Here is a 10040-nt window from a genome sequence, read left to right as displayed (position 1 = left end):
GCCCGACCGAGACTCGAACTCGGGACCTTTGCCTTTCGCGTGCAAGTGCTCTACCAACTGAGCTACCGAAGCACGACTCACGCCCGGTACTCACAGCTTTACTTCTGCCAGTATCTCGTCTCCTACCTTCCAAACTTTACAGAAGCTCTCCTGCGAACCTTGCAGAACTAGCACTCCTGAAAGAAAGGATATAGCGGAGACATGGCATTGCCACAGCCTGGGGGATGTTTCCAGAATGAGATTTTCACTCTGCAGCGGAGTGTGCGCTGATATGAAACTTCCTGGCAGATTAAAACTGTGCGCCCGACCGAGACTCGAACTCGGGACCTTTGCCTTTCGCGGGCAAGTGCTCTACCAACTGAGCTACCGAAGCACGACTCACGCCCGGTACAGCAGTGCCCGGTACAGCATAGGCAAAGGTCCCGAGTTCGAGTCTCGGTCGGGCGCACAGTTTTAATCTGCCAGGAAGTTTCATATCAGCGCACACTCCGCTGCAGAGTGAAAATCTCATTCTGGAAACATCCCCCAGGCTGTGGCTAAGCCATGTCTCCGCTATATCCTTTCTTTCAGGAGTGCTAGTTCTGCAAGGTTCGCAGGAGAGCTTCTGTAAAGTTTGGAAGGTAGGAGACGAGATACTGGCAGAAGTAAAGCTGTGAGTACCGGCCGTGAGTCGTGCTTCGGTAGCTCAGTTGGTAGAGCACTTGCCCGCGAAAGGCAAAGGTCCCGACTTCGAGTCTCGGTCGGGCACACAGTTTTAATCTGCCAGGAAGTTTCACTCGTATTTCTGTTCAGAAGTGCCTAAACAACCTAAATTCTCCAATAGTATTTACATGGCTTTTCCTACCATAAGACAGTTAACCTAGTGGCGCCAGTTTATCCCTATCACTTAAAATTTCATTAACAACAACCATCCCAGGAAATCTGTTACGGTAGTTTGTGGATAGTCCAAGCAGCACTTCCTTTAAGCTGGAGTAACGCCGTTCCTACTTTCTCTGCAGTTCCTTGGGACCACTAGATAAAAAGGTAATTTGACAGTTTCTCGCTTGAGTTTATTATTAATGGACTCACACAATTCCTCGAATTACCCGGTCAACAACGACAACAGCCTCCGTTTCCCCGTCATTTTGCAATTCAGTCTTTCTCTGCGCTCAGTTCAAACTACCTGCAAGTGATCAAACACAAAAAGAACCTGTAACCTCTCTCACTGGGTAAGATCCTCCCAATAGACAGGTACCTCAAACAGGATGACGATCGCAAATACTACTGAACAAACATTATTCCCACTCAAACACCTGCATAAACGGTTCGAGATGTTATTGGCGCAAAGACAAGCTAATGACCACTCTAATTTTACTCAACCGGCGATTCCTTTAACTGGATTATCTCATAGTAAAATAATAACAGTTGATCATGGTTTTACAGAAACTTACGAATGTGATCCGAAAAGCCCTTTTAGTGGAAACTGATCTACAGGCGACAGAGCTGATTGTACTCAAGTCAACCCAATAAGCTTACCTCCCCATAACAATTCAGGCCACTCGACACAGCCGACTCAGTTACGTAGCTCACTCCCTATCAAAATCTCTTCTCATCTAATAAAACAATCTTAACCAGATAATGAATTACAAAAAGCAAAGGAACAGCGACACAAACACTTTTAACAATAGTAATACTGTAGACAATGGCTATCTGTGTCCTGTTTAGCCACCAGCTTCGATGTTGACGGCGCCCGTTAACATTTATGGAGCTTGCACACAGTTAAATTGTTGATGGTGTACTGAAACCGGCCACAAATTGGCTTTAGTTGACTTTGTTCAAAAAGGACCGTTACCGGTTTCGAATTGTTCACAATAAATCATCAGACGGCTTTCATGCTGTCATCGAAACAAATGATACATTGCTTCAGTGTGAGTTGCCACAGGATAAACTATAATTCATAGTTACAAACTTGTAACCAAAATAGCTACGCTACAGATTTGTGACTGTGGATTATTGTTTCTCCTAGGGCACTCTCAGGACACGCTCTTTTGAATAAAGTAACCTAAAATTAATTTGTGGCTGGTTGATGCATACCATTAACAATTTATATCAATGACAACCACGATCTCTAACCATGTCTTTTTCTGACAAAATTGTAATACGCACAATCTACTATCATTTCCTTCGTGTAGGATATTACAGTGCTTTCACATCTTTCTTTATAACATTATCACAAAATGTTACACGTTATATCATAATATATAAAAAAAGGAACAATTGTGTTACATAATCAGCAATAACAAAATTAATTATTATTCCACTCAAAGGCCATCTGTTCCAAGGATACGTGACCACTACACTTGCGCCGCATATATTTTTTTCGCCTGCACATTATGGGTCTACCAAACCAAATATCAAAACTGTTCCCTGCTTCTATAATTTCAAACGGAAAAGTGAAATTATAAAACCATCAGAATGCTATGTAGTCATGGTACTTATCCATTTCATCTTAACAGGTCGAAATGTAACCATTGTGACCATGAGAACTCTTAACTGCAATATTTAAACATGTGTTATTTTTGAATCATGAATTAATAGCAAACATAAAATTTACTTTCCCACCTGCAATTTTGAAATTCTTGTCCCAACGACATCTACATTTATATCTACATGATTTCACTGCAATTCACAGTTAAGTGTCTGACAGATTGTTCATCGGACCACCTTCAAGCTTTCTTTCTATCGTTCCCCTCCGGAACGATCTCTTAAACCTTTCTGTGCGAGCTCTGATTTTTCTACTTTTGTCTTGATGATCAGTCCTCCCTATGTAAGTGGGCACCAACAGAATATTTTCGCAATCGGAGTTTGTGATCGAAATTTCAGGAGAAGATTCTAGCACAACGAAACATCGCGTTTGTTTTAATGCTTGCCACCCCAATTCACGTATCATGTCTGTAGCACTCTCTCCCCTACAGCACGATAATACAAAACGAGCTGCTCTTCTCCGACCCTTTTCGATGTACACCGTCCGTCTCATCTGATGCGGATCGCAGACCGCACAGCAGTTTTTCAGATGAGGGCGGACAAGCGTGGTATAAGCAGTCTCTTTAGTGGACCTGTTGGACTTTCTTAACTGTTCTGCCAATAAATCGCTGTCTTTGGAATGCTTTCCCCACAACATTATCTGTGTGACACTGTTACAGTTGAAGTTATTCGAAATTGTATTCCCTAAGAATTTAGATCTGTGTGATTTATCGCGTAACGGGAATCGTGAAATATGTTCTGTTGGACCCTAGATCCCAAGTGTACACGACTCATTCCATATTTTTGTAAGAAAGCAGCATACACATTTAAGAAACACGCAATACTTACACGTTTTTACTTTATAAGTGGTTTTAATTTAATTAGTAAAAATCCATAGGTTCTTGATGATTGTAATAGCTGTCCTTATTGTTATAAACGAAATTTTACGGATTGTTAGATATAATGATAATCTAAAATTTGTAGTGTATAAAAAGAATTATCACTAGCTCGTCGGAGATTAACGGTGAGGGCTCGTGCGTTGGGCAGCCTGTATATCGTATTCATGCGGTTTCTCACATCCAGGAAGGCGAACACCGGAGTGGTACCCACGTCGCGCCTTTGTTACACGAGTTGCAAACATTTCGAATACGATTTGTCGCTTTCATAAGGATAGCACTTGGAACACAACTTCTGGCCTGCGTCAGGACTGTAGAGGAGGAGGGGGGGTAGGGGGGGACGAGGGCAGCCGGAGGGGGGGGGAGGGGGGAAAGGAGTGGGACGACAGGAAGTGCATCAGGGCACCCTGTACCACTAGCACTGCCAAATGTCGATTAACATGACGACACCGTGAAGATATTGGATAGAAGCCAGGGAAAAGAAGGAGAAGAAGAAGAGGAAGGGTCTACAAAAAAGAAAGGACGTTTATCGTTTAACTTTCTGTCGACGCAGGGGCCACACTCTGGGACTGGGGAAGGACATAATACGAAACCGGCCTGTTGTTTTGGAAGAACCCACCCAGGCATTTAAGCCTTATGCAATTTAGGGAAAAAACGAGAAGAGTAAATCTGGGTTGCCAGAGGGAATCGGAAGGAGGGTGGGGTGGAGTGGGGAATTTGAGTCGTCAGCCTCCTGAGTGGGGATTCAGCGTCTCACATATGCACTCTGGTCAGTCACGTCTCCACATGTCATAAGTCAGTGTGTATTTGTTTATAGATAACTGCATCTCGTTTTGTAGAAAAATTATTTATCCGTTCAGTGTAGTACAGCAAGTGGTTGAATATCAGAGTTATCAGATGCCGAAATAAATGAACAAAAAAGTAGAAGCAGTGACTATACATCGGGTGATTCATGATACGCGCAAAGTCAAAGGAAAATACCGTCTTCGTGCTCATTAGACACAAACTATTGGAATTCTATCTAGTGAGCAGAGCGTCCTCAAAAGAGGAGTATTTCGAAGCTCCATCCGATCTCTTCCAAAGCAGGGCAGGCGGTTTCCACAAAGATGGCGGCTCCCGACACGATGCGTTCGGCAGCTGCGTGTCCTGCCAGAGTCGCCTCAGCAAAAACCAGACAGGATTCAAAGCTAGAATTTACACGCATCGGAAAAGCTTTTGTTGCGAGGCTCTCTTACTACAAAAAGGAACCTAGCTGCAGCTGCTCTCTTTTCCATCTTCTACCTCTTTTCAGTACTTTGATTTGAGTTCTTTTTTACTTTGATTGAAGTTCTTTTTCTCAGTCTCCTGATTGTAAGTCAAACACGGTCGTCAGACAGGGCAGTCGAGCGCATGCTTCCGCAGCACGTTCTTTCAGAGATGCAGAGACGTAAGTGATGCTTCTGTCTGCGCTGCAAAACGGCGTCCTTCCTTTGGTTTTTTTCGTAACTCACCTTGACGTATGATGTCACTAGTTCCTAGCCTTCTTTTCAGTTCGACTTCTGGCCAGAAATACACCGCGCTTGCCTTGTGCACAGTATCTTGTCGTACTGTATGGCGCAACTAGCAGCTCTTTCTGTTTCAAGAAATAGGTCTCGGTCGCAAAGAAGTTCTTATGAATGTTTCTATGGTCTTTCAATGTCTCTTCTATCATTTGGTCTACGTGAATAAGCTTCTTTTAGCATTCTTCCTTCTTCCATTCTATTCAGATATGTGAGCCAGTTTTCTTTATTTTGTCTGGTTCTTTTTTTGCTTCTTTTAATTAAGTTTTACCTCTCTATCGTTATTTTTAGATCTATCTAGTCTACGGCAACCTTTTACGCATCTCATAAATCTCGTGCCTAACGTCTGTATCATACTGAGACTCTTTTGTATTTTCACCCATATCTCTCAGACGTACTACTGAATCAGCACAGCCATGAATTCTTAAAATTTAATTTCTGTCTATTTCTTCAAAACCATAATATATTGTTTTGATTGTGTCAGAGGGGACAGCACTTGCGTAGTTTATGATGACTGATGTCGCAGGTTACGTCGCAGAGAAGCAACCGGAAGTGACACGCTCGCTCGAAAGTTGTTTTTATTCGGATTATGTTTGTACATTTATTGGCCATGTCTGTCTTGAATTTCCGCAAGGGGGGGGGGGGGGGGGGAAGACGACAACATTTTTCTTAAATCTTGAGCACATCTATTGAAGGTAACAGGCAGGCCTCGTAAGGTCATCGTCAGATTTGGCGAACAACAACTTGGTCGTCAACAAACAGATTTCAATTTAAGTTAATTATTTTACCTTTCTGGACCCTTATATTTGCTCTAGACGTAGGCCGCCTTGTGTGAGACTGTTCCTTTGCTAATTTGTCGTGTAAGTCTCTGAGTCTATCTCCTCTTTGCTCGTTGCGGTACTGTGGACATTTTCTCTGTTTTCGTCACTGGTTGGACATCAGATGGTTTTCTCCAGCGCTAAGTTACATCCTCCAGGTGGGCAAAGGAAAGCTACAAAAACTCATTCAGTCTTCTGCCTGTCAGACAGCAGGAATTTTCATTAAGCATACTAGGAACTGTGAACCGTAAACAACGCCCATACCACAAGAAACAAAAATCCAGCTTCCTCCAAGTTAATGCTTTGCCTGTAGGAACCACTGGATATGAAAAAAAAAATGATACCGAAGTCCGCACATGGCTTATGCACCTTTGCCTTGTTGGTATTTTTCACACAACCCAGAGAATGTTAGATATTTGAGCTGAATTGTCGTTTGTTTCTCTTTCATATCAGTAACCAAATCCCGATCAAGAAGTTGAGACTGAAAATGTGGATTTCAATAAAGAGATCTTCTCGGAGGGACGTACAGTAGCAGTGTAAGTAGGCTGTTTAGGTTTTTTTATTGGTAACGCCACCTCTGTATAAAAATCACTGGCTGTGCTGTGTGCAGTCTGTGTCTAGTTTGCATTGTTGTCTGCCATTGTAGTGTTGGGCAGCGGCAGCTGGATGTGAACAGCGCGTAGCGTTGCGCAGTTGGAGGTGAGCCGCCAGCAGTGGTGGATGGGGAGAGAGATGGCGGAGTTTTGAAATTTGTCATGAACTGCTATATATATTATGACTATTGAGGTAAATACATTGGTTGTTCTCTATCAAAATCTTTCATTTGCTAACTATGCCTATCAGTAGTTAGTGCCTTTAGTACTTTGAATCTTTTATTTAGCTGGCAGTAGTGGCGCTCGCTGTATTGCAGTAGCTTGAGTAGCGAAGATTTTTGTGAGGTAAGTGATTTGTAAAAGGTATAGTTTAATGTTAGTCAGGGCCCATTCTTTTGTAGGGATTATTGAAAGTCAGATTGCGTTGCGCTAACAAAATATTGTGTCAGTTTAAGCACAGTCTCGTATAATTGTTCAAAGGGGACGTTTCAGCAGCACTAATTCGATGCGACGGCGGGTGTCCCACCAAGAAAAAAGGTACCTTCAGGAGTGCCCCAGGGAAGTGTGGTTGGACTGATCTTGAACCCTATTCAGGGTGGAAAAAATTGTGTCACGAAATCTTAACCCTTGGTAGCTAATACCAGTAGGAACCAAAATTACTGATGTAGTGTAGGTCGGTAAACCACCATTTTTAAACTACGGAAACTTTGCGCCACATGCACTGATTGGCTGGGAGGGATTGCCCTGTTGCCATTTGTCAGTTGACAGAGAGCACTACGGTTGTCGGTTGACATATAAAAACATCCCTCGCAACATCACTGTCACAACATGATACGCACATATGTCGAATACATCTTGCTGCTTGTGTCCACCTCACATCAGTAGGCGGACAAGGGCTGCACCATCCCACATTGCACTGTTGCCATATTTATTCAAGATAGCGAATCCAAGATGGCGGCGATAGAAGTGGCAACATCACGAAGACATCATGGCGGGAAGTTCAAATTTTGGTGGGAAAATAGGTCAATTGGGCTACCTCCACTAACCTAACCCCTGTCCATCCCCCTCCCTTCCCCCCCCCCCCCCCCAGAAAGTGGTGGGAAGTTCAAATTTTGGTGGGAAAATGTCCCTTGGGCTACCTCCACTAACCTAAGTCATCTGACCGTCACCTCTTCCTGGGAACTGGTGAGAAAAGGAAACCTGTGCTGGGCTGCTGGACAGGATGTACGTAAGTCTTTATTTTGCATGAAGTGTTTGTTTGAACAATATGAGGCAGCAGCTCCATCCAGTGTGTTCACCATGAGGTCCAGAGTCCAACTGACCTAGTACACAGTACTGCCACCAGAGGGCACTGTTGTCCCTCTCATGTTGTAATCCTCGGTGGCGGTCTGAGGGGAAAAATGGCAGGAACCAATAGGAGCCCTTAATCCGGTCACATGTTATACTTCAGTCAGTTGGATGGCGATATCTCGTAATGTCACTGGAGGGGGTATAAGGCAGGCTCAGCAGGTGTGGGACCTCAGTCTTGCTCAGTCAGTCAGCAGCAGAAGAAGAAGAAGCATGAACTATCAACAGCAGTCGCAATCCAACACAGCCCAGCAGAACAGGAGGAAGCGGAAAAGTGAGTACCATATGTCACGTCTTTTTCTGTGGTTAGCATTATTATTATTAGTATTATTATTATCATTATTATTATTGTTATTACTGGTCGTTTCGCATCTTGGTCCATACGTAATGCTTCCTCATATTTGTTCACACTAGCCCCCGATGCGCCCAAGCCGACAGGGTTGAGTGACAACATGCCGACCTCTGCCACATCTGGACTTGTAGCAATGTCAGCTGCCAACTTGTTGAGACCTGCACTGACCTCTGGATCTGCAGCAGCAACAAACTCCAGGGTGTCTGAACTAGTAGAATCCACATGGGTTCCTGTAGTGCACATAGCCCACTTGCTGGAGCAGACAAGGAGGTCACCAACATACAACCCATCCCCATGCTAGTGTAGGCACAGAGTGCAGATGCTGTGTATAAGAAGGCATCAAGTGTATCAATGCATTTCAGTTCTACCCACAATTTAACTCCCAGTGTAATGAAATGTCTAAACGTTGGTATAGAAGCACATCATGTCTGGAGTTGCATGCAAGAATATAAACTGAAAATGCATCGAAGGGTGTTAATGTGCCAATTTCTGAGTTCGAATGGGACGAAATATGTCGTGTGGAGCGCTATATCAATCAGCAGATGAGGTTCTCATCCAGACATTCGCCTTACTGGTGTGACACTATCTATTACAACAATGTAAGATGACGGTGCACTTTTTGTGAAAACGGGTGACACGTGTGTTTATCAAAGGGACGCCTCAGTTATGAACTTACACAATCTGGATACTGCATTACACCTTGCACTGAAGAGACTGAACTGTTGGTTGCTGAGCATAAACTCTGAATACAATGATGTAAGCTTCCTACGTATGCATAGTGAAAATGCTGATGATATGAAGCAGTACCTTTATTTGTACATGAACGCTGAACTGAAAGAGAAGCAGATTAAATGTGCGTGTGAAAAACCCGAGTACTGTGAGGCTTCCATTGGCATGTGAGAGATACGCGCGGAATTTACTGCATATGAAAAAGCTTTGTTTGCGAAATACTGTACAGGTGCGAAGAAGAAGATAAAATATTGTATTTGTATATAATTTTAAACCATGTTTGTGTTTCTTTCATTATAGTCAAAGTATTACACTTATTAATATCATTATTTTTCAATGCTACACCAACAACAATGCAGCAGCAGACAATTACGCCAAATATTGCCTCACCACCTATTGATAAAATGAATGATCAAGATACTCTTCATGGGTAAGATATATACAGGGTGGTCCATTGATAATGACCCAGCCAAATATCTCACGAAATAAGCATCAAACGAAAAAACTACAAAGAACTAAACTCGTCTATCTTGAAGAGGGAAAACAGATGGCACTATGGTTGGCCCGCTAGATGGCGCTGCCATAGGTCAAACGGACATCAACTGCGTTTTTCTTAAATAGGAACCCTCATTTTTATTACATATTCGTGTAGTACGTAAAGAAATATGAATGTTTTAGTTGGACCACTTTTTTCGCTTTGTGATAGATGGCGCTGTTATAGTCACAAACGTATAAGTACGTGGTATCACGTAACATTCCGCCAGAGCGGACGGTATTTGCTTCGTGATACATTACCCGTGTTAAAATGGACCGTTTACCAATTGCGGAAAAGGTCGATATCGTGTTGATGTACGGCTATTGTGATCAAAATTCCCAACGGCCGTGTGCTATGTATGCTGCTCGGTATCCTGGACGACATCATCCAAGTGTCCGGACCATTCGCCGGATAGTTACGTTATTTAAGGAAACAGGAAGTGTTCAGCCACATGTGAAACGTCATCCACGACCTGCAACAAATGATGATGCCCAAGTGGGTGTAATCCGCACATCAGTAGCAGACAAATTGCTCGAGAATGGGGAATCTCAAAAACGTCGGTGTTGAGAATACTACATCAACATCGATTGCACCTGTACCATATTTCTGTGCACCAGGAATTGCATAGCGACGACTTTGAAAGTCGTGTACAGTTCTGCCACTGGGCAGTAGAGAAATTACGGGACGACGACAGATTTTTTGTACGCGTTCTATTTAGCGACAAAGCGTC

The 10040-nt window shown here is 43.2% G+C and overlaps 1 non-coding gene across 1 annotated transcript; it reads right to left on the bottom strand.

Moving 5' to 3' along the window:
- Positions 1–298: 298 nt before the first annotated feature.
- Positions 299–373, bottom strand: Trnas-cga. The gene has a single exon. It is a non-coding gene; the product is annotated as a tRNA-Ser (tRNA).
- Positions 374–10040: the final 9667 nt, after the last annotated feature.

Source organism: Schistocerca piceifrons, chromosome 5 (genome assembly GCF_021461385.2).
Source record: "Schistocerca piceifrons isolate TAMUIC-IGC-003096 chromosome 5, iqSchPice1.1, whole genome shotgun sequence".
NCBI lineage: Eukaryota > Metazoa > Arthropoda > Insecta > Orthoptera > Acrididae > Schistocerca > Schistocerca piceifrons.
This window is presented reverse-complemented; position numbering and strand designations above follow the sequence as displayed.